This window comes from Bombus terrestris, chromosome 9, assembly GCF_910591885.1.
Source record: "Bombus terrestris chromosome 9, iyBomTerr1.2, whole genome shotgun sequence".
Lineage (NCBI taxonomy): Eukaryota > Metazoa > Arthropoda > Insecta > Hymenoptera > Apidae > Bombus > Bombus terrestris.
The window spans coordinates 16,670,523-16,693,566 of record NC_063277.1 but is presented as its reverse complement, the minus strand read 5'-3'; the positions used below and the strand labels follow the sequence as shown (position 1 = coordinate 16,693,566).

Below are 23,044 nucleotides of genomic sequence, written 5' to 3'. Positions count from 1 at the left end.
TTTTACAATGCTGCACGAGCGAGACTGGGGCAAGTGATCAAATATAGTACTATGTATATGAATTCTACATGTGAAATACCATCTAACGTAACGTAATTATTCGTATTGATTTTGTATAAAAAGTTAGACGTATGTATTCGAGTGACATAATATCGGAGACTCAAGAAATCTTGAAACTAAAATTTATTCTCTAAATGAATATCATGATCTTCGAGGGTCCAAAGGTTAACGCGTAACAAAAAGAAAATAAAATTAATTTCAATCGTTCAGTTACTGTTTGTCCACATCCATTCAATCTCTCATCTGCATATAAAGATTATTTTCCAATACATCGTTTATTATACGAAGTATAATTACGATTAGAATACATCTAACAAAAACAAAAATAAATTCTTCCAATGAAAAACTAAAAAGTTGTCCATAATACTGTTGCTTCTACATCCAGTACTTTTATCGCTTGATGCAAAACTCGTATATCCCGTAAATTAATCCCTTTTACCAGAGTAACCTAATTAAACATGCTCGACTCTCGCAGTGAATTTTTTTTTTTTTTTTTGGAAGTAGCTAACGAGATACCGGAGAGCAAACAAGTTTAACGTTATTGATACGCACGGTAATTCAATAATAGCGGAGCTTGCAGAATGACCAGTGGTCAGCACGGACGAGGTCATCAGTCCTTAAGGTCGATTTGCAAATTATGCGCGTGCTCGAGAGGGACCAGGGTTGGTACGTTGATGACATAACCCAATATTTATAGAATTAAGCCGGTGGCTGGTAAGTGGGGTGGTGAAATTTCGTTAGACTAATCGGAGCGTGAAACCATTCGCGGCTGAAGCCCTCCGACAAAATGGCCCCCACTGCCGGCTCAAAGATGGCGAACATCCCGATGCGACGTTTGGCTAATTTTTGCGAAAATTACGCGCAGACCCGGCCCATCATTCCAATTCGTCTGATAGTCGAAGGGTCGCAGTCTCGCCATTTTGCCCTTCTGTAATTCTGACGCTTCGATTTCAACCCCTCGTTCGCTTTCAACCCCTGCAACTTTATCCTGCGATTCGGTCGATCTTTTCTATAAACGGTTCGTTTATTAATTCGCACAATGAAAATTAGAACGCTGTATCGTGCTACTATAAATAGGATAATTTCTGTCTTATTCTTTTTTATTTTTCAGAACGTCAGGAATGCGATTAGACGATTAATTCATAATCGTCTAACATTACACGTGAGTAGGAATTTTGGTATGTGAAATGGAGTAGTTGTGGAGGATTTAGTAACTGTTGTTGTAGCTCCGAATGATCAGTAGAACGACGGAAATCCGCTTTAAATAGTCGCCTGTAAAGTGAGACGAACCACTGAAGTGAGCGTAGGTACAATGGAAACGACGAAGTATTATGTTAGTTCCCGACTACGAATTTCGTGGAACTGCAAGCTAGGAAACGATGCCAGAATTACGTGTTGAGTATATTGTAGGTACGATTAACGATAAATTGCTTGTTTCTACACTATACTCTGTCAATGTTAAAACTATCTCCCATTTCCGTTTATGTTGCAAGAATCAAAAAACTCGATTCCATATAATCACCTTTCTGTAACTCTGGAGATGTATGAAACATCGTGAGAATTTTGACTCGGTTCTTAGCGGTAATAAGTTTTATGCATTTTCGAGAAAAAGCGACTGACACGACGCATCTTAAAATTAAAGTTTCCCATTTTAACGTCTCTTTAACATCTGATGCATAACGATATTTCTATATCTGTCTTCCATTGAAGCTTTACGATAGAATCTCCGTACAATTTCGCAATATTTTCGAATAAATCGTAATATATGTCGTTAGGAGTGAAAGAAAATAAAAGAGAATCAAGAGGTCGAAATCGTTTGAGTCTACAGCTATCGAAAGGAAGAAAAATATAATTCTAGCAAAAGTTGTCTAACAGAGATTACTTCGACTCGTATTATTTGGTTAATTAGTGCTAACAAAAATAGCGAAACTAAGAGAGAATTCTAATTGAAAGTTATCAGTTAACTACTCTCCAAACAAATATTCCGCATTGTTGAAAACGAAATTATCATAGATCGTTTCGTCAAGTAAATCTTCAACTACTTCTGTCGTTAGTTCAGTAGATATTACCTAATCCTGGATGAAACTTCCGCGGTAATCCTCTAAATAACACACACAAATGTTCCCCATCGCTCAAATAAAATTACCACAGATGGCTCGGAAAACCAAATTTTCCCCTTAAAATTACTCAGAGCCACGAAAGGGTAGCGCGAATGTTCCATTAAATCCCGAACTGCCTCACGACCTGGGAACACCGGTCATCGGTGACACCTGTTCCTACGAGTAAATCAGAGGACAGGTGGTGTGGTCGGTCTCTCGTCTCTTTTATAAACGACGAACTGGTGTGCGAGGGGTAGGCAACGGTGACGAAAGCGTCGGCGGTACGCTGAATAGAACTGCAACTCCACCCACCTGTTCCATCGGTCAGCAAACTCGTTCCGAGTCCTTCTGTCGCGGATTCCCAGCGCAAGTTAAATGCGCCATAGAACCACAATCGAAGGATTAAAGGGTATTCCTTTGCATTCACGAAATCTGCCGCTTTGCGGCCACTGTCGCCACCGAGGACAATGAATCGCTCCTCTAGCCACGATACAGATCAACAAGTGGCTTCCGACCACCGATAGCGAAACAATTCGTCTCTTTCGTTTCCACTCCAACTACCCTAGCAATAATTCCTGCTTAATTTATTAATTCGTGTTTCCCTACGGCTTTCACGAATCCTCCGTAGCCTTCGATATTTCATGTACATTTGCTTGGAATTTTAGATTAGGGTAACCTTAGATCGTTAATCTTCTTGAATCGGTGGTGCATTGCGGGAATGGAATCTTGTTTGCTTTTTGACAGGCTGTCCATTGCAAATGACGAAGCTTCGAGTAGTAGAGATACGGATGGATGGATCGGCAGCTTAAAATTAGTATAAGACAGAAAGGTACATGTCTATGGAAATTTTAAAATTTTGGGCAATTCGTTAAACGGTGGTCGCTAAATCTGCCTGTGTTGCACTGTGCTGCATTTTGTGTCGTATTTCGTGTGCAGTAGAATTGTTTTTAATATGTACACGCATATATCTAACTATGAAATAATAATTTCAGTATCGAAATTGTTTTTCGATCCTTATTTTTTCACCTTTTAGTAATTGGAAGAAAACTTTATATAATATACATAGGATAATCTCCTAGTTCAACGAAATTCTGAAATAATTTTGGTTTTCACTAAAGGAATTCTATGTTTTGATTATTTTAAGTGTTTGAATATTTCTAAATATATTTTACTATTATACTATTATATTATTATTCTATTATATATTATATTATTACATTTTACTATCCTATTCTGAGATTTTTATGGAAAAGTTCCATTTTTGGTTCCATCGAATAAAAGAATTTCTGATATTTATAAGGCAAGCTTCTGTATATATTTTAGGATAGACTCGGGAGAATGAAAGGCCTAGAATCCTCTCATGCCATCTTATTAACGTTAACAATGCCCGTTGCTCTTGGTTTTACATTAATCTGCAACGGAAAGCATGCTGTTAATCCTACCTAATCCTGTTAATTCCATAAATTCTCTAACAATTACCAGAATACCATAATGCGACGAACAAAGCAGAATGTAGGTACTCTAATTAATCATTTCCAAATTCACCACAGGCAAATGCATAGCTTTCAAACAAAATTCATCAGGATTACGATTTTCTAAAAGCTACTTTCCAAGCCGTGTAACCCGCCATAGATACAACGTTATTACACTGGAAGAACGATCATATAAGTGTAAGTTTCGAAGAAATAAGTATACAAAAAGTATCCAATGAAATGTGAAACAAATATCAAAAAAATGTCAAATGTTATACACACTAAACAAATAAAGATATAGCGTGATGCATTCCAAAATAAATTCGTCTTCGTATCATGCTATAAGCAGTTTATGAATAATGTAAGGTAGTCTAATTGATAAAACTACTCGTGTTTACGCCAATTCAAATTTTTATGAATACGATTAAACAAATAAAATTTGTTTCAGCCCTCCCCCCCTTTAATTCTATACCGACTGAATTATTCCAAATGTTATAACTTTTTGCGTATTATCTGCGTTCTGTATATTTCCCATAAATTTATTAACACGCACAATTGGAACGATATAGATAACATACAACATAGATAGCTCGGTCTGAATACGCGATTTTGAGACAAATTTTTCGCCAACGTTCCAATTGACGGATCGCGAAGAAATAAATAACCAAAGGTGTGCTAAATCAAAAATCCGTGAAACCGGATAATCCCTGTCGAAGCATCAGCCGAAGCATAGCTGCCGGCTAATTTCTTTCCTGTCCAAGTGCGCAAACCGATATATATGGAAAAAAAAAAAATCGGAAGCGAAAGTCGCACGTGCGGGAAATTGACAATCCAACCGGTGTATTTTCGATTTATTCTTCGAGGCGATTTCCACGAACAAAACGCAGTAATTTCAAAGTTGAAGTTGAACCCTCGTATAGAGCTGATATAGGGTGGACCTGCAACGAGTCTGCAAATAGTCATTCACCTGCGTCATTTTTCTGGCTCTCGCCCAGACATTTCGCACGCACTTTGCGTCCCGCTTCGCCTTATTAATGGATTCTAGCCAACGTACGAGTGTTTGCTCGTCCGGCACAATTGTTGGACCCCGCATAGGGGTTGTTTTATTCCCTGCTGAGGGTAAACGGCGAACCTCTCGCGCGGAAAAATATCGACCGACACGAGCCAACGATTCTGATCGAAATTTCGTATGCTAAGCGGTTGCCGGACGCAGAGGGAGGAACGTAGAATGCTGTGGAAGGAGTACGGTGGTCGTAATGGATGTTATTTAGGGTGGTCATCGGTGGAAATCTCGTTTGTGAATCAGAAATTAGATACAGATGAAGTCGACATTGTGAAAGTGGTAATTAGATTATTCGGCTTTAAGCTGATTTTACGAACGTATGAAACCATTCAGAATTTCGTGATTAAACGTACGGTTAGGTAATGCTTATCCCATATCAGTTTCCAGTTTCAAGTCAATGAAATAAAATAACGATAAATGTGTCTTCGCGATTGTTTTACTATAAAGCGGCAAACTATGAATCGAAACTATTGAGATATGTGTAATTTTGCGTACTACACTGGATTAGCCGCGTAGTAATGACACACATATATGAGTATGAGTGTGCACAGAATCTCGTAAAATAGAAGAATGCAATTGTTCCGTTGGTAGTGTGGTAAAGAAGATGGTGAGACAAAGAGAGTGCTTAGACGCGTGCAAATGTGTATCGACGAATATTTTACAAATTACATACCAAATAAATCTGAAACTATCTTGATATCGATTCCAAGTGCGATCTAAGTGTTCCTATATATTAATTTCGCCGATTAAGATCCACGATTCTCAACAGAAGTGTACGTTAAACTAAATTTTTCTATTTGATTATTCCGCTGTTGTAGAACCTGAGAAATTATGAAGATACTTCAAAGATATTTTAAAACGGAATAATCGGAAAAGATGTCGAGGAGAGAATTTGCACGGCTTCTACACCGTATGTCCCTAATTATTTAAATCGCTCGAAACGAAATGCCAGAAATTCAACGAGGCGAGCAGCAGCAGCGAAGATAAAAAAATGGAGAAGAAGCAAAAACCGGTAGAATAGGTAGCTAAGATTCCCCTTAGACCAAACAAACTCGTCGTGCTATTATTTCAGGATAAATAAAAATTAGGAAAAGCAAGGAATCGGGAACAAAAGATAACTGTGAGAATGAAACGAAACGGCCTGCATCCGAACGGAAACAAAAGCACAGAGGAACAGGTAGGAGGAAAACTGTGTAAATTCCGACGTAAAAATTTTATTTTAATTCTATTTGAAAGCGGAACAGGTCCGAACTGCGAACTTTCTCTCTGAGAAGTTACACGCGAGAATTAATTCCCTTTACCGAAAGAATAGTAGGGCTGTCTAACGAAGAGAAATCATCCCCTGGAGACGAAAGGCTTCGTGTGTTTTAATACGTGTGGCTCCCTGGGCGACGCAAAGGGCAGCTCGCAAAATACGAACAACCCGTGTCTTGCGGATGTTAACATCGTAGTTTTTTAATTATTCAAACGGCGGGGGAATTAATAAATCCCATTAGCTCGTTAAGACATCGTTACAAGAACTTTCCTTCTAGCAGAGTACGAAAGAAACCGGCCGGTGTTTTAATCGTCCGGTAAATCCACCCTTGGCGGTTAACGCGCCACCATTCAGGAAGGGAGGTTCTCCGAGGAATACTTTTTTCCCCTCCGATAGGAGAAAATAGAACATTTCATATATTTTTTGGTTGTTCTATCTCGTTGAGGGAATTGAGAATCGTGGTAACGTTGTAATTTGTCTTCTGTCTTGATGAGTTTTTGCGTTTGGTGGGTTGCTCGGTTCGATGACGAAGAAAAGGTCAACAAGCTGCTAACAATAATGAAAATATTAAGACGATATAAGAAAAACCTTCGCTGTATACGACGACCGCGTGAATCATCAAATGAGATTTACGATACAACGCGTTTTATATTTTAAAGTAGCTACAGTATAGATTGCTACAGACCTATTCACTTACGCTAGAACTATCTCCAATAATCTTCCATTTTAAGAAATAAAATGTACATGAAGTAATTGATAAACTGTATCGAACCTCGAGCAAGAATAATCTTACAAATGAGTACGAAACTAATCGTCCAACAACGCTATCCGTAAAATTCCGTAAAAATCTCTTAATCCGAAACCTTTGACGGAATCTTTCAACATGACCAGGCTTTCGTTCAACAAAGTCTATAGGAACGATAGAAAACAACGTTCCTATCGAAATATCAGGTGCATCGAACGCTATAGCTCTCGGGGCACACGAGAGGCGAGATAACATAACATCTCCAAAGAGGCGGAAGAGCATTCGGTTGGTTGAAAGTGAGGATATCCTGCGCCAGCTAGAGAATTCGGTCCAACGGAACCAGTGATTCAAGCGATAACAACGAACCTTCCTATTTCTCCATTTTGCATAAGTAGACATGGCCATCGGCTTTTGCTTGTTGTTCCATTCTACGCGTTTGGAGTGCATCCAATCCAGGAAGGGGCTTCCTTCAATATCAATTGTCTCTCTTTCTCGCTTCGATCACCGTTTCAGCCTCTTCGCTCAGATGCATACCATCTGGAGCCCTTTAATAGCACTTCAAACAACGAAGGATTGTTTGTTCGACGGCGCTCATCTTAGACGATATGCTCGGGTCCTATATGAGCATAAACTTATCATGGTTGGGTTAGGGAATATATGGTACGCTAGGTTTGGTATCTGGGTGGGTTCCGTTGGTCGGGGAAATCGTGACGCGGAAATCGTAATCTTCGTGACTCGGCACCAAATTACTTTAGACGTGATAATTTACCTTGATAATTGTTTTAACTTTTTAATCGTTTTACAGAGTCGTTTATAGAGATAAAAAGACTAAGGTGAATGACGTGGAAATATATTCAACAGTCTTTGAATTTGGATCCTGAAGGTAAATTTTTTGTAAACGCCAATAGTTAATTTTGTAATTGCTTGCAATTAAAATTGCAATCTTCTGAGAATATGTCATCTAAAAGTCACAAAGAAGAAAAGTCAGAAATAAAATAAAATTTCTACGATAGGAGATTTAAAATATGCAACATGAAATAGAGGGAATATCGAAACGAAAATTGCAGTAGATAGAACGTTGTGTCGTTTGGTTCGCATGAATGCCCATAAGCGACAATCGCTATTCGACGTTTCTTCTTCCATGCATATTCGCCATTCGCTCATCTTGAACAAATAGCGCTACAAACGGTTTTTAAACGAAGTTCGAACGCGACGACTATTAAAATAGCCAATGATATCAAAATGACCAATTGATAATTGTCTATACGAATTTTGTAGATTTACAACCGATGCGTTCTAGAGAATTTGAATGATTATTTAAAAGTCATATTTTACAAAGCTCAAGAAAAGACGGAGCGAATAAATTGATATCTGCTAGAAGTTGTAGAATTAAAAAGAATTACAATCTAAGTGGACGATTATTAATCCATGGAAAAGTAAAGATTATGTTCTAAAAGGTTTAACTGATTCCATTACACCGAGGATCCTTGAAATTCAACTTTCAACTCAATTTCCCTGGAGTCCATTTCCTAAACATTGTTCCGTTTCCGCGACAACTTCCACAGTCATTACTAACCGGTCTCAGGAAGCATCGACTTCAACGGGAATTGAACCACGACGCCACGCTATCCTCGTAGAGTAATCCTCGGCTCAAATGTTCGTGAACAACGCTGGACCAAAGTCAAAAACCGTGAACGAGTTTATTCTAACATGCAGAAGCGAGGAAAACTTTGTTTTTGTTATTCTATGTTAAAATCATTTTACTTTTGCGATCTACTCGTTTTCTTTTCAACTGTACATTTCAACTACCATCACTCCACGCGTACATCGAACACGAATAAAATGAAACGTTCGTTCTACCCTCTTGAAGAAAAGAATTTGATACTTTTCATCCCAAAGAAAATTCCGTTTAAAATCACCTCCCGATCTTCTCAAGGGATCGTAAAGAGATCTTTCGAAGTGGAAGCCAGCACGCGACGATATTACGCGAACAATGAAAACTTCGTCTCACGGGCCGAATTCACGTGGAATCACTCGTGCGTGCTCCATTGTTCGCAAAAGTTATTCGTACGACGCGACGGTTGTCTTGGACGATGGCCGTTCGTAAGTCGTGGCTAAGTGTTTGTCCAGCCAGCAGAACGCGCCGGATGGATATCTTGGCAACTGCTTACGGGCATAAATTCGCTCGGAAACAAGCGAGTCAGAGAAAATAATCTCACGGTGTATTCCTCGTGTACTTGTAGTTGCTTCCGAGCCACCAGGTGTACCGCGTTTCTCGCGAACCTACACGAGCCAATCCCTCTGTTTATCCGTCGCCCGATTGCCGTCAGATGTTCGCCTGAGAAGTATAGCGAACCGTGCGAGGGTCTCATCCCGTTTGGATTAACGCTTCGAGTGATGCGTCGATCTTTGTTCGCGCGCCCAAGGTAGTAAATTATTACCGGCGTTCCGTACCAATAAATTATTAACAGTAATTTATGAATCTTCGGTGTATATGGAGTGTTATTAATAATATATGGACATTCTGCTTTTCATAGTCTAGCATTTTCAAAGGACGTAAATATGATTGTAAAGAAATACAAAGGACGCACGTACAAGCGGAAAGGGGGTGATTCTACGCGAAAAAAGAAGTCGAAAATATAGAATAAAAATTTTTCGTTCGAGACTTTGTTTTCGAGAAAATTGACTTTGAATTTTCGCTCGGTACGCGTGCACTTCATCGCGACTCGTTATAACGGATCTCACTGTAGATCGTTGTCTCGATGGATATTATCACAGGTTAAGTATGTGAAATAATATGAAATAATCATAAAGTTTATTATTACAAAAATTGCTGAAAATGTTGCCCATTCTGCCGAACACATACTTCTGCTCTTCTAATTAAATTTCTATGAACACTTTATAACGTATTCGATTGTTTTAAAGTATGAAAGGCTACAATAATCTTTTCTGTCAATTGCTCGCAACTTGTGATTTCTTCAGAATAGACAATTGATTTAATATGGCACCATAAATAAAAGTCAAGCGGAGTTTGTTCTCCAGCTTTGTTCTCGAAAATAAAGCCTCAAACGAAAAATTTGTATTCTATATTTTCGACTTCTTTTTTCGCCTAGAATCCACCCCCTTTCAAATTTATATATACATGCTAATGAAGCGTGTTTTATGAACTGTTACTTACATTAAACGTCAAAAAAAGGATCATCAATAGCGTAAGACAAAAGTGGATTACTCGAGACTCACCTGAAAACAAAAAACATCACGATTGTTAAACATCATATTGTTAATTAACTCTCTTGATAATTGACGAACCTCTTGGGCAGTACCCATCTATCGATTCCACTTAAATGAAAATCTTAATGTCCCGTATCCCATCGTCGCTATCTTAAAACGTTCTTCGTCAAGCTCTACTACCGATTTATCGAACTTATTCTCCGGCTTAACCGAATGTCTATTGGCCTAGTTTACTAATAACCCACTGGCAATAAAAAAAAAACACGACCAAAGCTGGCTAAGCAGTTAGTTTCGTTGGAAAAGTATGTCCAGGCGATGTTTTGGCCGTTGTATAATGACTTGCCAGCGTATTTCGTGCAAGCCAATATTTGTACGTGCTCGACTCGACGAGGGGGCAATTAATAACCGGCACGAAGACAAATACACGGGACACGTGACAAATGAATCGGTGTGCAAACTAACGTTCGCGGGGCGGCCCTAAACGGCACTCGATATTTGTTTTTTCTCAATGTCTGGATTTTCGTCTGTTGCATGCACAACGCGTATTAAATACCGCGACTCAAAATTCGGGTCGGTTTATCGCACGCGGGAAAATAGTTTAGATCGGGACCAAACGGTGCACGTATCAATCACGGTGCCAGCACCGCCACAATTTGCATGGGGAATGAGATTCAAATGGCTAACCGGCGCAAACACAGTGTAACGCGAACCGACGTAACTGCTTCGAGAGCATTTTGCCACCGATTTGTGTTCCAGATGGGAAAGAATTGTTTCTGCAGCATAATATTTTGAAGGGCGTGAGACAGCTGCGAATTCTACAGGTTGTTTTAATTTAGAGGAGAGCGACGAGCTATTTCTATTCCAAAAATTAGAGCTCCTAAGAGCAGTTCTTATTTGTTCATTTAGTTAGATTTTCTTTTGAATTTAAGTTTCTGCGAAAACTTTGAACGAAAATGAAAATTCGCGAGAAGAAGAATCGTAGAGCTTGTAACGTGATTTCGTTGTGTCATTTGTTCTACGTTAAAGTTTGAAAAGTACAAAAATATTCGTAAGATATTTAACCAGAATGCTGGATCGTTTTAACTTCCAGTGAGATCTATATCGGAGATTGTTACAGCGATTAAATTCGTTTCCGTTAATTGTACAACTCCGAAATTACGTGTACGAATCTCACCCCTCCCTCCAATCAAACCGATATTTTTTTTTGTAGTTTGTTCGACTGGTCATCGTGTGAAAGATAGATCGGTGTCGCATATGCACATAGACGGGCGAATCGCGAACAATGTTGAAAAAAATAAACGATTCTATAAACCTAAAGCGTCTCTTTGTTCGTCGCGGTTTTGTACCAACTAACACGATGAACGAAGCACACCTTCCAATTTCTCTAAAATTCACAAAATGACGAAAGAAAATCATAATTTCTTAGATGCTAATTTACATTAAAACTAACAACTATTTTCATCGCTTTTCAACGACAATTCCTAGCGATGATATTAGAGAAAGGTGTGTCGAGATATCAAAATGCGATCGAAGGTGCATTACTTAGGTCGAGAATATTATGCAACAGAAAATATGATAGCGTCGTTACTACAAGCGTTCTCTTTTTTCCCCATTCTGCCTGGAACAAGTAACGTTTCAGAATACATTACGTATGCTAGCCACACTTGCAATGCTTCTTATTATGGGGTCTTATGAAAAATTCAATCAGTCGAACGAGCAAGTGGTAACGAGAGCACAAACCTGTACGATAATGACACGCGGCTGAAATTAAATGCGAACGCGGCCGCGGCGTGTGCATAATTACCACAAAAACGGAAATGACTCCGCCATTGTTGGCTACTTACGACGAAGATCGATCGCGAACATAAGCTCGTAATCGGTTTAAGTGGCGGTTTTTCGAATTCACCAGATCTCGCAAGGTCAATTCAGCCGTTCCAACCTAATGGTCTTTCATCAGATGGAAATTTGATTGTCTCAATCTGTATGCTGTGTTGACTAGTTGAAACAGACTGCAGAAAAAGGATAATGAAATGGTAGCGATAATGAAGGAAAAGTATGATATATCGAGGCTTGCCAAGGCGAGATGCATTACAATTGCGATGGTTGTCTTGATTCAACTGCGAGGGTGATATATTTATTTACGCAAATTAACGTAACAAAGATTAACGTTATCTTACAGATGTGTATAATTATCTAGAACGTGTTTACTTGTTGTAGGATCTCGTGAAAGACGAACCGATTAGTTTTAATTTATTACAACAGTGCAATTTATTGCTCGATTAGAAACACTTTCTCGACTTGAAACGTCTCTCTGTCGCTTCCTTAAAATGAACAACTTTTGAAGACAAAGGTACCAGTGTAATATAAGTGTTCCATGTATTCCATTGAATATCGTGGCGTATTAAAATTTCTGCTAGAACAATTGTATTAGCATATAATTTAAACTGAAACAGAATTACAGTTCGTTTAAAAATGTTTCACAGCCGCTGTAATTTTCTAAGAGATTAAGGCGAATGAAAGAGAATCAAGACGTAAGCTGTGATCGTTTGAGTTCCTTAAATAGATATTAATTAAGAAAATAAAAGATAAGAGAAGCGGAAGATCCGGAATTGGTAGTGGACATTTGCAACTTGCTTTGCGATGCTTCTATTTTTCGTTAGCAAAATAGTTTTTCTTTTTATAGAAAATTGCGAATAGGTCGTGATTGAAAAGTATTGATAGAAATCCAGCACGTGAAATGTAATTTTTGGCTGAGAGCTACCAATTTCCACCATTTGGAGATCGTTTACTTTCAAAATTATTTCATAGAAAAATAGAGAAAAAAAAAGATTGAAAAATATTGCCTGGAAACACTCGCCTAAATGAATTAAAGCAAAATCGATTAGATTAAAAGTTTGTTAAGAATAGTTGCAAGTGAAAAATTATTCAACGAAAAATAACAATTTTACTCGAAGCTATAATCTGAAAGTTAACTCAAAGGTAGATCGAATTCTACGATCTGAACACCGAACGTGTCCGTCTGAAAGTTTCAGCAATTCTAACTTCTAAAACCCGTCTTACCCTAAAATGTATATTCCTACGCTCCTCTGTAGAACCTTCTTACGCTCCAACGTAGGCGACACTTCAAGAATGTATACCTAGTTATACCTAGAGGGGATTTTTTAAGCGAACTCCATTTCGGGAGAACCGACCTGTAATCCTGAAAATGGAAGAAATCTCTAGGACCCTCGGTTCTAATTAGAATTTCATACTTTCCAGTGGATAAAATAAAGACAGTTAACAAAATCCATGAACTATACCTATTAACGTGGTCTGGAACACTGCGAATCGTTTCGAACAAGTTTTACTTACTGCATTTATATGTTTATGCTTTGAAGTACAAGAAATATATTTTCAAATTCTGTATCATACATATGCGAAATATATGTAAATAAAATTGTTCGTGATTTCATAAGCATGTCGTTATTTATGCGTTCGCCACTGCATGTTACAATTTCGTTGCAAGTATCGAGAACTTGTCAAAACTTCCAAGACTTTTAAAACTTATCGACACTTTAAAAATTCGAGATTCATCAGTACTCAAAATATAAAATTTATTAAAATCGCTGGGAAATTACACAAGCTTGAAACGCCCATGACTAATTACACCACAGGGAAACAATGTTTTCAGAAGCAACGATAATTATCAGATTGTTTACAAGGTTTTTAATTACATCGATGGTTAAGGAACTACAAAGAAGAAAGAAAAGGAAAAAAGATGGAAATAAAATAGATACTGGTCGTATAGTCACTGTATCGATTCTCATATTTCCTCGTCGATTACTTTTTCCTATTTCCAGTAAAAAAAATTCGCCCATATTCGTGGGATTTCGATTGGAATTATTCGTTCGCCGCGTTTACACCGGTTGTTCTTCTTTTTCATTAGAAACTTTCAGCAGGGATGTACGCTTTCCAGCGGTCGAACGAAGATCCCGTGCGAACCCTTCGACGAGGATTCGTCGATTTTTCGTGGAGCTCGCGTCTAATCGTCACGCCGAGAAATTACAACGAATTTCCCGACCGGCTGTAATTTACGCCGCTCGAGTACACGACATTCCGACCCTTTATGGCGCGCGCCATCCATTGAATGTCAAATGAGAACGGGGTCACTCACCCGGAAACGTCCTCGATTTTCCGTCTCTTCGCTGTATCCGCCGTGAATTTTTCCACCTAGCAGCCTCCCGTTGACTCCCAACGGTATTAAGACCGTGAGCTTACGGCACTTCGTATAAAACAGCATTACCGAGACGAAACGCACGAAAGCTGGCCAAGTAGATTCGCGAGCAAAGACGAATTTTAGACGAACAGCTGCTTAAAATAATAGCTTCGATTGTTGGAAACTTATTTCAAGATCACGTTATTTAGGTGGCATTGAAGTTAGGCTTTTAAAAAGATCTTGGTGGAATCATCGGCATTATGTCAACTTCAATTTATGTTGAACTTTGAGTCACGCGGCAACCATCGAGGTTGTAATACTGAGACTCAAGACCATTGAGGATCCTCGAGCTCATATTTGACAGATTGAGGTATCGTAGGCATTTATCACCAGACTACGGACATTTGAGCGTTTTTGGGAAATTTAAGGTGTACAAATGCACGGCATATACGCAATATAGAAAAATATACGAAATTTTCAAAATGTATTCGTCGTGATATTTAACAGTTGAAACAAATTTCTGTCTAAATTATATTTCTTAAATCATATGCGTAAAAATATGAATTCGCATAGTATTCGCACTCTATTTATCATTATCATTGATTTATCTATTCTGATCCTCGATCCACTCTATCCTGATCGTTCTCTCGCATATTTCCGCATTTAAACCCGCTATATCGACGCTTTCGAAACGAACCGGAACAGATCGTGCGTTTCCCGATAAATCACGCGTTCATCGCGCGTAATTAACGAGGTGACTAATTACGAAACTCCTTTCACGCTAGACGATTCACAGGAAGCCGTTTTTCCGACCGATCGATCAGAATCGTAGAGCGCGAAACATTTCGAATCGTCTGGTTGTACCGCCTTTCCCATCCGAACGCGACGCCCGCGGTAAAAAGCGCTTTCGAGTAGCGCCCTTGGCGCAACATTCGACCCACGATGCCCGCTACATCGGGGAGCAAGGATTTTTCCCTGTTCAAACTGCTAGACAACGCAGACCGGTCGAATTCTCTCGCAACTCTGCAGAGTTCCGCCTAACTCAAACCGAGCCATTCGACTTTGAGATCCGACAGATGTTGCAGAGATCTCTTTGTAGGCCGAAACTTGGGCGTAGCCTGCGCATTTAAGCCAGGACTGAACGTTGAGGATGACAAGGAACCGTGCTACAATTCAAAGAACGAAGATCTTCTTGGAGTTTGTCCGTAGTACAGTAATCTATGTGGGAATGTTCTACTTGCCATTTCGAGATTGAAGTTTTGACATTTTTCCATATATGTTACGAATTGTCCAAATGAAATTAACACGATATATCCGAAAGAATATGTTCCATTGAAACTTCATTGTTGGACAATTTCACGATTGTACTTGAAAACGAGAGATTTGATGTTTTTACAAAGCCATTAACACCAAGTCTCAGGATCCATCTTTAATTCCCAGTGTCCTGGACATTTACTTGCAAATCAAGTAAAAACAGTAAAAAGATTCTGTTAGAATCTTCGGAAGGTGGAGACGAAAACTCTAATCCTAAGTTAAGCATCGCCAATAGAAGGAAGTTCGTAAACCTGGGTGGTAACTAAGCCTTTGGCCAAACGTAAACCTAAACCCTTCTCCCTGCTTTAGTAAGGGACTCCTAAGTAACGACACGATTATTCAAGGAACGCAAAGAATCAGCTCTTGGAACCTTTGGTCGTCGAGACGAGGCCAAAGAGAAACAAAGTTCCACGGCCGTTACGCTACACCGTGGAATTCACTTAACTTTATCTCCTCGGAACTTCCGAATGATCCTTTATCCCCAACGAGGTCGCGCCGCGGCGCCGAGATCACTGCTGGCAATTTGCAATTTTTCCTCCCAGGAAAGTTCGGTGCCACTTCGGTCGCAAGAAGGAACTTCCGATCTTATCGACGTCCTGCGTTAATTATAATTAATGGCCGAGATTCGCATGGCAGACGGTACGTTTCAGCGAATTCGCCGTTTAGTTAAAATATTGGAGATTGATAGATCCATCAGGTGTTCGCGTTCGACCGTGAACAGAAATAGTTTTTCCGAGTTTTTTGATCAGACTATGATTCGAGAATTAGCAGTTGTGCTTTTGCTTCAACAAATCGACTACTTTTGACCTTTCAAAGAAATCTATAGCGTAGAATTAAAACGGGAAATCGTGCGTACCAATGACAATTTTGCTGAAACTTGAAATATCTTTTAACACTGACTGCCACGCCGAAATCACATGTTTCCCTCAGGACGGAGTATTTTTATTATTCAAAGCATATAATGGCAAAATAATAATAAATCGGTGATGTAAGACAACATTCTTCTCCAATGGACCATTTATCTTATTGGTGGTAAGGTAAGTTGATAGCGATATATTATAACAAGGCTTCGTTTATTTCAACAAACCATTCGTATTCGTTATTTTGTCGTAAGCAAAACTTGCAGAATATATCGTTGAAACGTGTAGAAGATATTGGTAAACGGTATTTGCTCATTCTATATATAATAGTAAGATATGTTCATGCTTCTAACTTCAATTATACGATTATAAAGCAGCATTTACGATTATATTTTAAGCTGTGTTTATAATAATATTCGTAGATTACCCCTGAAAGATATGGATGCAAACACAGTGCACGTTAGATGCAAGATTTGTTCTCTCTTTCTTTTTATTGATGTTCCAATAAAAATATTTAATTGTTCAATGAGGCACTTTTTATTTCAAAGTATCTTCTATTTATCGGTTATATTCAAAATACCCTAACTGTCAATTTTCATTCAATTTTTACAATTGTAAGAAGTTGAAGCGCTCCAATCAAGGTCACCAATGACCAACGTGGCAGTCAAAGTGTTAACGTTAAAAAAATGTAGAACTATGCGAAAACAGTTTGGCAAAATTTTTAAAGAAATTGCAAGATGATGAGTTTCTTATATAACCCTCTCTCGTTCTCTTATTTTTATTAGCAATAATTCCTTTGAAAATTTTCTCCGATCGTCGTTTAATTCTTCGTTCAGTTCTACCGAGAGCCGACAAATTCTCGTTCTCCGATTGCACGGATCATCACTTTCTTGTCACGCGCTGTTGAACTACGTGTATGTACGCAAAAACGCGAACGTGCATCCCAATTCCCGACAGTATTAATTTCTCTTGCAAGATAGTATCGATTCGAAACCAGGTCAGTGAATCCTCCCCGTCCAAGCTTCCCCTGGAGAGAAAGCAAAGTTTGTGCCGGCAACGTGTAGATCGAAGCGTACACCTAAGTCTGTCGTTTCTTACGCGCGAATGAATCCGTTGAAAAATTCCTGTCGTTACGTGAACTCGGGAATGCTTTACCCTTGCAAGGATGGTCTTCCGGAGGAGGAACTTGGATCTTCTAATGTTTCAAAAGAGACAGGGTATAGCGGATGGATCGAAGGAAGTTCAATGTCCCGCGGTCGATGGGTATAGCCGAATCATCTTACGGAGAATACTGTTACCGAAAGTGAGGATTACTCGAGAGAATGATTCATGGAAGCGTATTTGGAACTTTGTAGTTACAGAGAACGATGAAATATGATATTTAGACCTTATTGGAACATCTTTTTGGGAAGTTTAGGTAGTTGATGACGAGGGGGATTACGCTATCGAAATATAATTTTTCCTGTTTAAAATTTCATATTTGACGAATCGATTGCATAATAGCAAAGCTCTTTTTTTATTAGGTTTCCAGATGGAATTTGTAATTTTACCACAAGAGTATACGTTTCTTATTCATTATTTCTCTATAGATTTTTAATATTTTTAATACGTAACATGTTTTTAGAGAACTTTTACGCGTGTATTTATGTTCTTGATCAGAAAATCAATAAAAATGGACTTATCGTGTCTTCTCGGTATAGCCTTCAAATCATAATACCAGTTGGAAAATATGGCAAAAGGAAAAGTTCTGCCGCGCAAACTATAAAACTCTGCCTGCTGAAAAATGGAAAAGTAGAAAGTTTCCCGGTGGTTCAAATTGTTCCTCTGAATTTCAGGAATATGTACACGTGTCAAGTTCACGTTTTGAAGACCGTCATTTGGAATCAAGCACCTCTTCGCGTCCAAAACTCCAACTGTATTCCCAGAAAGCATTCAGCGTAATTACTCAATCGCTACTTCAACGATTCATCGCTCACACTCGACGCACGAGAATTTCATTCATACCCAAGTCCATTCACCTCTTCGTTATGCTCGTTCCTATCCATTCGGACCGGGCCTGCCTCGAAAATATGATACAAAAGAAGCAAAAATTGCAGCGAGGGTATTCTTCGTGTCGTACGCGATTCATCCTTATGATAGAAAAAATTAATTCGTATTTCAATTACGATGCTATAGGACACATAAAGAAAGTAGTTACAAGGGAAGAAATAAATAGGCAAAAATAAGCGATGAATCGTATCGATCGTATTATAAATAAGTTACACATATTAACAGTAAGATGATATCGTCTTCGATGCAAATGATAAAAATGATTAAAAGAGAGAGGAATGACGGGAAATTTTCTCGATGGAATACCGATGCAATTTCACTCGTTTCGTTTCAATTATTTTTCAACCTACAAAAATATTTTTCGCGTTTAGATGCATCCGGTTTCACGTTACACCGCGATATTCCTGTACACCGAAAAATGTAATCGAATTAGGAAGACACAACAAAATAGAAGAAAATGAAATTTTTTCCGAACGAAAAGTAGAGAAACGTGGTAACGAATCGTAATCGACGTGCGTGCAAAACGCGATATCAGAATAGAAAGCGGCGAAAACTCGATCTCGCGCAACAGAGAGTGGAAATTCGAGGACTACGCTTAAAAATGGTCCCGATTTTACTCCTGCGGAACCGCGAAACGCTATTTCACCGTGTGGCCAGCCTTTTTCCTCTCGTTCGTTGGAAGTTATTCTCCTGTCCGCCTTTTTCCAGTTCGAGTTTCGATTTATGATTTGTCGAAGCCTGCGACCGAGCAACGCCTTCCCGCGGAACGCATCTGCATAACACGGGCGTCGCGACGCCCAGCAACCATCGAACGAGCAACAATGCGATAACGAACGACGCACGCGATCCGATAAAAACTCCATCCCACGATTACTTCTACATTACGTTCGATTGATACTTTCTCGGAAACGTTTACTAGGAAAATCCTACGCGGTTCTCTTGAGGATTATAGTTTTATTCGATAGCTGGAGAAATGAATGAATTGTCACGCGATTTATTTTAACGCGTTCGATACGAGATTCGTTTTTAATATTATACCTGCGATTTCATTCCGAATTTGATTTTCGTCTCGCGGATTATTACTCCGTTGAAATATTTCGCTGTCGATTTTAATTCCGTGCAAGCGTTTATTTCTCTCTTATCGCTAACGTGGTAAAATATCTTGTCCTTTTATCTTTTATTTTAAATTATTATTTAAATTTTATTGGGATTTTATTGGGCATATTTTGTTGGGAAAGATTGAGATTAAACGCAAAACGTTATGCCGTAGGAGATTTGGAAATATGAGAAATATTGTTTCCTGTCCCTATATCTTTTACGCTGTATATGTAATATTGATATTTAATATTTTGATTATGGAAAATTGTAAATGTAACAAGGAAATATTATTTCTACATTTTACACATTCTACGGAAAAATCTGGAGAGGTATTATAATTGATGTTCCGTGGTATATGAACCTGTTTGTGCTATAGAAGACCATAATTCTGAATGATCTATTCGGCGAGGAATGGCAAAGAATACGATGCCCATAATTCTACGGAGGAACAAGATTACTTTCGTTCCAACAATTTTCTTTCATACGTCGAGCATTTCACGCACAATTTCGGATCGTCAAGTCAGTCGACTTACTTCGTATTTCGATGCTTGGAAAATTGGAACAGATATGCCACTCTGGTAAATACATCGGACGTAAAATAAAATTCGAAGAATTTCAACGATCTACGATTCGATTGTGCCCACCAAGAAGAATACGTAAAACGTTCCTTCGCTAATTGTAAAATGATCAAAGGAAAGAAAACGCAGTTGTTAGTTTCTTTTACCGATCTCGAATAACGAAGTAACGATGAGACATTCTTCTAAGCGGAAATGTTTAAAAATAAAGTCACTAGTCGACCAACTGACGAGAACAGAAATCAAAACGAACAAGTCGAGACGAGAATCACACCGCAGGAATCACAGAGACCTTCCTTCGAAGGTTCACTCAACTTGCTAGAGAAACAGCAGATCCAGAATAAAAGAATCGCAGTGCAAATATACAGTGTCTACCATACAATAGAACCGAGCGCAGACTTTCTGACCTCGTTTCCAGATTGTCGAGGAAATCCCTTTCATTGAAATCTTTCCGCGAAACGCGTATTATACAGTTTACAAATTTCCTAAGCCATTAACCAAACACCTACGCTCTTCCATCGAATTTATTTCAATCTCTCCCTCTTCTGTCTCTTACTCGTCCACTGTGAAAATAAAGTCGAATTAACGACGAAACTTAAACTTTTAATTGAGCGTAAATTAGACGATCGATTACTCACACGCCGGTAAAAATTTACGTAGTTTCTCGTTCTTCCACATCCTAAAAGTATCATCTACTACAAAGAAAGTCCATCGAAATTTACAAAAGCTGGAGCAGAAATTACCAAGCACCGGAACTGCAAAATCAGGTATATCATTCCATTAAACACGATCCTCCGTTCTCCAATTAACGACGAAATTCTGGCATAATCTTCTAGTGAAATCGCGCGAATCTCACCGTATCCGAAACGTGTTACCAAAAACAACGTTCTCAAACTGGCGAGCTTAACTAATATCCCGAGCCATCGAGTGTCGTCTGTCGGCCATTAGCACACGGTCGTGCACCGCTTCCGGTCGAGGAGTCGAGTTCGCGTGAACAAAAGCGGTTCGCCGTGGCAATATCGTTTCAGTTCATTGGTCGGATGTAGCTGAGGCCTGCGCGCCACGCGAGTGATTACATTTGGTCGCCATTTCTAATTAGATAATTGCGCTCCTACACAGTCAGACAGCACTAGAAACAGTAACGGATGGATAATAGACAAAGCTGTACACTCGTCGTTCGACGTATCGTACCTTCGCGCGTTCCCATGACGTTACATCGTATCTACGCGACCGACGTTTGTTATCGACGACGCGATATTCCGTGCGTTTCTTGCGTCTAAAAACAGCCGTAAATCCGCGAGGGAAACGATGGAGAGCGATCATAAAGCCGGCCGTGTCGCGAATTCCACGGAAAAATGCCGCCCCGTTATTGGGAATCGCTTCGTCCCTGCACCTGCTCTCGTCGGCCCTCGAGTGCCCTCCTTTGTTTGGTCGAGGGTTTACCGATTCCCAAAACTCGAAGATGGAGTGCTTAGCTTCAGATACAGAAGGCTTTGATATGTTGTTTCTTAACACTGGTTCGTAGCTTCTTTTTTTCTTAGCAGTATTTTTGATGTTACGTTTGTTAGAGTTGACTAATCGTCGTTGATTTGTAATATCGTAGTTAATTCTGCTGCGTCCTTTACGGATAGTTTCGATCCATAGTATCGTTGCATCGTTAAAAGATTCAAATAGATTTTGTAAAACGAAGGGAAGAAGAGTCGATAGTTAATGAGATAGTTAATTAATTGAGGAATCTTAATATCATGTTCCAATATGAGCAGTTCTAGAGCAGTTTCCTCGACCAATTGATGAATACGTATCGCCCTCTAATTAATTAGGAAAAACGAACAAACAAATTCGATACCTATGGATTGCACATCCGCTACCATTGATAGAATGAAAATCACATGTACCAACTCATCTCTATGACTTTATTAAAATCAAAGATGTACTCGATTTGTATACTTTTTAATTGACAAAGTACCGGTTCTATATGGACAATATTCGCTTTCTAAAGAATATTATAAAATACAGCTTTTACTTACAATCGTATTTTACATTCATGATATACGTTTATTAAATGCACAAGTTTCTAACAATTGACTAACACATTTTTAACAAATCCATACATTTTTACTAATTTCTTCTTATTCATATCGCTTCGTGTCCTTTCTATAAATTTCCAATATTATTTCAAATAATTCCTTTCTATTTATATCTCGCGTAACTACTTCTTCTCCCATGTTCGTTTGTTTCCTATAAATTCATAAATTTCGAATAACTCGGTGCTTCAAAAATAGCATCATAACTCGGCTGCTTCCGGTTCCATAACCGCATCGTAGCAGCCTCCATCCGCAACCGTCGCGTCGTATAGAAATAAAAAGCAAAGCAACGCTCGATTCTTTTAAATACAAATAAGCAAACTGCCTGCATTTCGACGCGAAGCAAAGACAGACGGAAGCGGCCGATCGAAATAATATGAGAATCAATTCCACCGCTGGCTGACGCCCGTCTTGCCCGTTGAATTGAAAATCAATTTAGTCGAAGCTGATTTTATTTCACCGTCACGTTGTACTTTACCAAGTTCGATAGAGAAAAGGGGAACAAAATGCACAAACGACACGCTCCGAGTTTCTCTTCGATACGGCCTTTGAACTAATTGTTCTTGCCCAATCTACCTGGAAAATTTCTTTAATGGAACGCTGATGCATAATACATAGACTGGCGGCCATTTGAAAAATGTCGCACGCGTAAACATTCGATATTCCTAGGAAATAAAATTCGAAAGAAATTTGCTCGTCAAATTTAACGGCACGCAACGGCGCTTAATTATCAGTCTTATCACGCTTAACCTCTGTGTACCACTATCCTCCGTGAAACTTCCTTCGGATCAACCACTTCCCAAGGAATCTCGGTTCGAGTTAATCGCCGCACGATGTAACTAGCGACGTGACGACGACTTCGTCTAACTAGAGCGAAGGTTTCTGCGGATGACAGCGTTCTCGAGCGTAACGTTCATGAGGAAAAAGACGATCGAAGAAATTAA

General features: G+C 39.0%; 1 protein-coding gene across 3 annotated transcripts in view; it reads right to left on the bottom strand.

Annotated features, from left to right (window-relative positions):
- The window catches only part of LOC100643941 (connectin), a 349,916-nt gene that overhangs the window by 246,554 nt on the left and 80,318 nt on the right, over nt 1-23,044 (bottom strand). Inside the window, exon 3 of one of the 3 annotated variants that reach the window (XM_020864332.2) lies at nt 9,873-9,934. The exons of the other annotated variants lie outside the window; for them this stretch is intronic. The gene's annotated coding sequence lies outside the window, so the exon portion shown is untranslated. The remainder of the gene's footprint in view (nt 1-9,872; nt 9,935-23,044) is intronic. 3 annotated transcript variants of the gene reach the window in all.